Source organism: Sus scrofa, chromosome 12 (genome assembly GCF_000003025.6).
Source record: "Sus scrofa isolate TJ Tabasco breed Duroc chromosome 12, Sscrofa11.1, whole genome shotgun sequence".
Lineage (NCBI taxonomy): Eukaryota > Metazoa > Chordata > Mammalia > Artiodactyla > Suidae > Sus > Sus scrofa.
In genome coordinates, this window is record NC_010454.4 from 15,806,978 (window position 1) to 15,814,848 (window position 7,871).

At 42.7% G+C, this 7,871-nt stretch overlaps 1 protein-coding gene across 8 annotated transcripts in view; it reads right to left on the reverse strand.

The window, feature by feature from the left end:
• TANC2 (tetratricopeptide repeat, ankyrin repeat and coiled-coil containing 2) overlaps positions 1 to 6,854 on the reverse strand; it is a 365,248-nt gene extending 358,394 nt beyond the window's left edge. For 5 of the 8 annotated variants that reach the window (XM_021068126.1, XM_021068124.1, XM_021068122.1 and 2 more), the window contains exon 1: positions 6,321 to 6,854. The gene's annotated coding sequence lies outside the window, so the exon portion shown is untranslated. The remainder of the gene's footprint in view (positions 1 to 6,320) is intronic. The other 3 variants (XM_021068130.1, XM_021068127.1, XM_021068131.1) reach the window with 2 other exon arrangements.

The following is a 7,871-nucleotide window of genomic DNA, read 5'->3' on the forward strand; positions in this document are numbered from 1 at the left end:
CTGACATAACTATGTATGATAATGGTATTACAGACAAGGAAATAAGCATGGCTACCTGGACCAAAGATAAGTGTTTGGAATCACAAAAGTTTTCCATTGCTTATATACTTTCTTTGTGAATTTTAGGTCTGCAGTACTTGCTGACATTTATAAAAAGACATCTACAAGTCACTGTTTTCACGATACTCTTACCATTTAAAGAGTAAAATTTATCAACAATGGTCAGTGAAACTTTAGGAAAGTAATAAACTTTAAAACATTTTTTTCAACTATATTTTTCCCAAAGGTAGAATGAATATCTACAACACAAAACTGTTTGGGTTTTGTTTTGGTTTTTTTGTCTTGAACTGCCCCTGCGGCATACAGAAGTTCCTGGGCCAGGGATCAAACCTGCATCACAGAAGCAACCCAAGCCGCTGCAGTGACGCCACCAGATCCTCAGTCTGCTGTGCCACAAGGAACTCCCAAGACACAGAATTCTGAATTACAAATTTAGCTTTTATTTAAGGAAGAAGATGAAATGCCTATCCTCACCTGAAAGACTGGAGGAGTAAAGGTGGCATTATCAGGAAGTCAATAAACATATAATACATTGTAGGTAGTCAATAAATATTTAAGGGAATGATTTAATGTATTAATATACTGCATAGAAATCCCCCAACTTTCCCAACATAACAAATCTAACTCATATACCTTGAACATGATGTGTCTATATAATAAACTAATACACAAAAATCAAGGGTTTTTTCATATAACAATGACTCCTTTTAATACAAAATACATATATGAGAGACTCAGACCAGAGCAAATAAAGAAAAATGTTCTCTTACATGCTCTGCTCCAAACCTCTCCACTTGGGATACCTCTGCTGAGAAAAAAAATAGTAGAATCGAATAATACATTTTGTCAGAAACTTCTTCAGAGTTAGACATAACATGGGTGTCAGAAGGCAGCACAAGATGAGCCTGTCAGATAAATTACTAAGGCAATGAAAATTTTAAAAAACATACCAAAAAAATTATTCACTATCATGCAACTACTCAGTTTAAATGACTGACATCAGTATCTCTCAAGTTCTGATCAAAAGAAAGGCATTTGAGAGGTGGGAGTATGTCATGCATTGAGTAAAGGCAGCAAGTGATATTGTGGGAAAGGAAAGGGTAAAGAAAGGGCGTGATGACAACTAAAACCAACCTAATTCTTTTGCCTCTTAACCTTAATCATATTTATCCTTAACTATTCAAAAAGAAACAGAAGCTGAACATAGTAAGATACTGCTATAATGTGTGGCCCATATAAAAGCAACTTACCTTGCAACATCCACAAAAACAGCTTCCATATGATTTATAAAGATTTTGTAAATAAAATAAATTGACCTAATAAAAGAAATTTGTTTCTAGAAAAAAGTCATGGTATTGCAATTATTTACTCAGCGTTTGCTACAACAAGAAAGATCCCTTCCAGAAAGTTTTTCACTGATTGCACCCTCACCTTGCTTTAGCCTTCTAAAACTAGGCCCAAATTTCTCGTTTTCCATCTAATACTACCTCGAATCTTAAATATTCAAGGTAAAAATATCCTCTAAAAGAAAGAAAATGGACCAGAGTGGGGAAACACAGCTGTAAGTCTTTAAGCCCTTCCTGTAACCTATTTATCTCCATGGATTTTTTTGTTTGTTTTTGCTTTTTAGGGCCACACCTGTGGCATATGAAGGTTACCAGGCTAGGGGTCTAATCGAACCTACAGCTGCTGGCCTATACTGCAGCCACAGCAACGCCAAACCCAAGCCACCTCTGTGACCTGCACCACAGCTCACGGCAATGCTGGATCCTTAACCCACTGAGCAAGGCCAGGGATCAAACCCTCAACCTCATGGTTCCTAGTCAGATTTGTTTCTGCTACGCCACAACAGGAACTCCTCCATGGATTTTTAGAGACTTTTGAGGACATGATACAGTCTTAATCACTATTCATACACCTCCTTGACTCGCTTTCTAAAAATCATATACAATTATCATCTAATTCAAGCTACGACAAAAAAATGCCATTCAAATAAACCAAGTGGTAGTTTTCATGGTATTATAACAAAGACCAAACTATATATACAGTGCCTTCTCTCCAAATGATAAGAGTATTTGATGACTACAGGCACTCAGGAGATATGACAATGCTCAGGGAAAAAAAAAAGTCCAAATAATTAAACTAGCTTCCAAACTATTTTATAATATTTGTTACCTTGATCAGACTAGTACTAGACAAGTCAACAACCATCAGCAACAGCTTGTTTTAGCTCCATGAAATAAAATCTGGGTATCATCACTAAAAATATTATAGCTAATGCTGGTGATCCTGTGTAAGTACAATCCAACATAATTCAACTAGTGTGCCCAAGCAATGTATCTCAGAAATTCAATTTTAATTCTGTTGTAACAGGAAGAAATGACAAGGAGAGAAATTTGATGCATTCCTTTAATCACACTTGTTCTTCTTTGTATCTAATCACTATCAACTACCTTAAAATTCCCCTTTTGAGACTACCAGTTTAGTACACTCTTTCCTAGGCCTACTTCCTTCTCCCTTCAAAATAATGTACACAGAGCCATTACGAAAGTACCAAAAGAACAAAGGCCTTTACGAGAAAGATGGGGGGAGCAAAAGAGCTAGCATGAGACAGGCAAGAATCAATGATGAAAGAGAAGAATAATAATGTTTAACCATGTTGGTAAAACTTTATGATAAAGATGCAAACACCAAATTAGGTTTTATAAGTATGCTAAAATGAACCATAAACCAATATAAATACAGAGCATGATGTGAGTGAAAGACAATTTATTAAATATACTAAAGTACATAAACATACATGAATACACCTTAGCCATAACCAGATTATACTGAATTTCCTTATCAACCAAAATATATAAAAATGAAGGAAGTGTTTGATTACATGACATATGTGATTCACAAAATAGAAGAAAGGTTGACTAAGAGAAGAAAGTAATTGTTACTAGTGTAGGTGATATTACGTCTTAAACTCTGTGAAAGGTATATAAGTGTTGGTTGCATGCATTGTTATTCTTTTATACTTTACATATTTTTATAAATATTATTTCATACGTGGTCAATATTTATAAAACAATGTTTTACTGCAAGAAAAATCTGAGCAAATAACCGTTGAAGGAAGAGGTTAAAGGTACATACGCATCCACTGTTTTTTGATGTTGTTGTTGTTGTTTTTATGGCTGCACCTGCAGCATATGAAAGTTCGCAGGCTAGGGGATGAATCAGAGCTGCAGCTGCTGGCCTACGCCACAGTCACATCTGATCCCAACCACATCTATGACCCACGTCTAAGCTTGCAACACTAGATCTTTAACCCACTGAGCAAGGCCAGGGATCAAACCTGCATCCTCACAAACACAATGCTGGGTCCCTAGCCTGCTGAGCCACAACAGGCACTCCCCCAATCCATTTTTGTTAATTGTTTTTTAAAATAAATAAAATTGAAATGTAAAAATTTAAGCAGGCAGGAAAAATAGTTTTTCTACAGAAACTTATTCCTATAGCTCTACAGAGATTGATTTCCTTAAAAGTACCAGTAAACCTTTACTGCACCCTATGTACGCAAATACACACACCACACCACTTAAAACTTTCTACCTCTAAAGCTCCCCCCAAACCAACCTCCATCACAAATATTTCCTTAACCACGTAAATCCTGGTCCTCTACTCATAATCCCAGAAATAAATTACAAAAAATAAATTCCTAAAGAGAAATGTCCATACAAATACAGTAAGTGTATTTTTGGTGTATTTGTAGGCTTAATATTTATGTGTCTTACTATTTACTTAGGCTTATCCATATCTACAGTATTTGCTTTCTTCTGAAGGGCACCTGCATTTTAACGATGTGTGTCAATACTAATTTGACTGAGAGGGCAATATAGTGTACTGATGAAGAGCACACAGTATGGAGCCAGAGTTCCTGAAATGAAACTCAGCTCTTCCACTTGCTAGCTAAATAATCTCGGGCAAGTTACGTTAACATCTCAGTGTTTTAGTTTCTCCTTTGTAAAATGGAGATAACAGTACATAGCTCATAGGGTGTTGGAATTGATTAAAAAACCAAACAAACAAAAACCGTGTATAACAGGACTGACACAAAGTAGGTGTTTAAGTAAAGGTGAGCCATTATACTAGTACTACTCCTAGTACCATCAAGTAGTACTATTTTGCCAAACATTGAAAATACTCTTAGCATTCTGAATTACTGACTAAAATTAGATACTATTAAAAAACAGATGTTAAAGCTGAAGCTAGACTGACAGCAAATTTAAAGCGCTGCAACTCTGCCTAAGTGATTATAAATCTACATAACAAATCTATCAAGAACAATCTGAGGAGAGCAGTTTCCCAAAGTGCAACTAACAATTTCTTCCCTTACACAAGGGGGCAGTGATAACAAGAAAAGAATGGGGCTCTGTAACACCTCTTCCTACAGACAGTAGGGGGTGGCAGTACATATGGCTTACAGTCAGAACAAAACAGGAAGACCCAACAGAATTGCTCTTTATTCTTCTCTGGCCCTCTCCCCTGTGCTTGAGCCTCAACATAGCCTCAAGGTGAGGGACATAGCAACAGAAAAGACTAAAACCCAAAATTAATCACCAAGGAAAATCCAATTTTGTCTTTGAAGCAAATGATCCCGTCAATGGCTGAATCTGAATCCAGGAGGAAACCAATCAGTATACATTTTCAGATTATCTGGCAAATTACTGTTCTTATAGGAACAACATTCTGGCAAGTAATTCAGTTTCTCAGCAAGAATTGTAACATAAGACACTAAAATCTCATCAATAATTAACTATATCCTAATGATCACATGCAGATATTTGTGCTTGTTTCATAGCATACACTCACCGAATGTATGTATATAAGTTGTATTGAATAGCTCATGGAGCTGTCTTTTGTTACTTCTGAAATTCCAGCTATGTTCTAACAATCTTCTCAAAACACAGATATTCTTCTTAAATGGAAGTCACAATGTTTTGCAGCATGTGAGTAATTATATATATATACACACATATGAGAGAGAATAAGAATATTTAATATTTTATTTCTATGCTTACATTCCTAAGATGATCTACCTGGGAAATGCTGCAAGAAGCGCTCCACTGACAGTATCCATGTTGTTGCTTTTCATGCCACATTTATTGTATTCAATTTCCTTTTCCCATTTTCCCACCCCAACATCAAGAATATTTCACTACTGTCATTCACTGTAATTAACCACTGCAATAGCTTTTGGCTCCAACCACTCAAAATGCCTGAAAATTTATCCCTTTTGTTCACCATATTGTTTTGTTTTCCTCATTCCAGAAATTTTCACCTGTGTAAAAATGAAGAAAGGGGTACCTACAAAAAAATGTCCCTTTGCCTAATGAGCATGAACTCAGAATTATGGTCAAGATGAGGGGTGTTTTGTTGTGTTGGTTTTGTTATCTTTTTTTTCCCCCCTGGAGAAGAATAGACAAGACAGTGAAAGACACTCAAAACACCACATCTTCTTCCTAATGTTAATTATCATTCTTTATGATGGGTGAAAACCATTTCAAACATTCCACACCTGGAATAGAACACAGGCAACGATTGTATCAGGGCTCTACTCGCTGACGGCAACCCCTGGAATTATTTTAGCCCTATTTTTCCTTCCCCATCTCACAACCAGACACAATTTGCTTGTTTCTTTCACGTGAACACTATCTCAAAAAATAGCATATCATAGCTCCTCTCTATTTCCTGTGATAAAATATCTAGCAATGAGCCTTATTAATCTCTGCTGAGACTGACTACGCCTCCTTTCCCAGAGGAATTAGCAATATCACTAACAACACTTCTACCGTGAATTTCAACGCCACACAGGCCAACCCACCCTGTGCCTTACCTGGCACATTTCACAACTACTTTTATGCTGCATTCTGGGGGCACATTTTGCAACTCGTTCTGCACCACATTCACTGCCACGTTTAGCAATCTGCCTCGCATATCCTCCTGGGTCCCTGCCATCCGGAGCCTCTCTCGGTACCAAATTCCACGACACCTTCGGTGACACCGAAGTGACCGACCCTGGACTCTTCTGAAGACATCCGAATGCCACATTTGGAGCCAACCTTCCACTATGCCCTGGACACCGGAGTCACTTCACTGCCCATCTCGCTGTCTCCCCGCTCGCCCCCGCCCCTCTCCCCGGAGCCCAGGCGTCGGAGGCAAACGCCCCTGTCACTGAGGCGACCCTCCCTTCCCAGGTTCCCGGGGTTTCTCACCTGATGCTCTGAGGGGGGCTCGCTGCACCTCGGGGTCAAGCCCCAGTCCCCGGAGTCTCCTGTGAGGACCGCGCCGCCCGCCGGCGCCGCCCGCGATCCCAGAGCACCTCTCTGTGCTCCGACGCCTGCGGAAGGTCTGCGTCCGGGAAAGGCGCGGCGGGGCCTCCCCGCAGCGAGCGCAGCCCGCGGCGGTCCTCCTGTCAGCGGCGGCTCCGGTGAAAGCTCTCGCCCCTCAGTTCCGTGGCGGCGGCGGCGGCGGCGGCGACCGCGGGCGCCTGGCTCCGCCTCGCGCGCTGCACAGCCGGGAGGTGAGCGCGAGGGGGATGGGAACGGGGGCGGGGCCGCCCGGAGGAGGGCGCGGAGGGCGGCGGCGGCGGCGAGGGGGCAGCGCCAGCGGCCCCGGGCCGGGCGCTCGAAGCACTCGCAGCTTCCCTGGCCGGACGGGCGGCTCGCACGAGGCGGCTGTGCAAGCGGGCCCTGCGAGAGCGACGCGCCCAGCAACCCGCGCCCGGCCGGCCGCTCGCTAGCGCCGCCGCCGCGCCGGGGGCGTCGCACCCTCCGAGGCCGCCCGCAGCCCCGCCCCCTCCGGGCCGAGGTGGGGAGGAGCGCGAGCGCGGAGGGAGAGCGCGTGCGTGGGGGCGCGTGCGTGGTGGAGCGCGCGCGCCCCCGCCCCCTCTACAGTTTGGGGGTGGGGAGTTGCTAGGAGAGAGAGCAAAGACGGAACCCTTTTCTGCACCGAGAGGTGGGGCCTTGGCTCCGCCGCTCTGGGAGGTCTGGGCATTTCTGTTTCCTCAGGGGGCTTGACTGAGTGGTGGGCATTCGTTGGGGAAGAGGAGAGGGGCGCTCAATAGCAGACAAGGCCCTAGATGATTGGGCTCCGCCCCCAGGGGTGATGTCACTTTCGAGGTGCTGCTGTTGTCACGTGCGCCCACTTCGGGGGCCTGTCTTGCTGCCTTTGATGGCCAGAACATTCCTCTAAATTTCCACCACTTAAGTCACCCCTTACATTTATTACTCCTAGAGTCGTCGAACCCTGAAGATGTCAGTAATTCTTTCTCTGCTGCTCCCTTGTAATCTGTAGACTGCTTCAAAATGCCATAGGTGGCTGGTGTAGGAAACAGAATTAAGTGCAAACCCAGGAATTGGGGAAGAGAAAAGTGTGGGGAGGGGGTAGACAGAAAGGAGAACTTTTCTTTAGAATCATTGCTGAAATTCACCAATCACAACTTGAGAACCTCTGATGAAGTTGTGACGCTCCTTCTGTCGATGCCAGGTTGGACCAGAAGTAATGTGGTTTTAAGAGCTAGTCGGCAAGGCACGGAAAGCCACCGCAGTAAAGCCTTCTTGAAAGTCAAATTTCCCCCCACGTCCCTCCACCTGGATCTTCTTCCGCTTTATCTTCCTTTCCCTTGCAACATAGCAAGTCTACTGTGGAAGCTATCTGGACATAAATTTTTTTCGTGTGCTGTAAGATGATGCAAAGCAATCACTATTACCTCCTCTGCCTGGCTAGTCTTCCCTTCCGCAAACTGAAATGACCTTTCAGTGGTC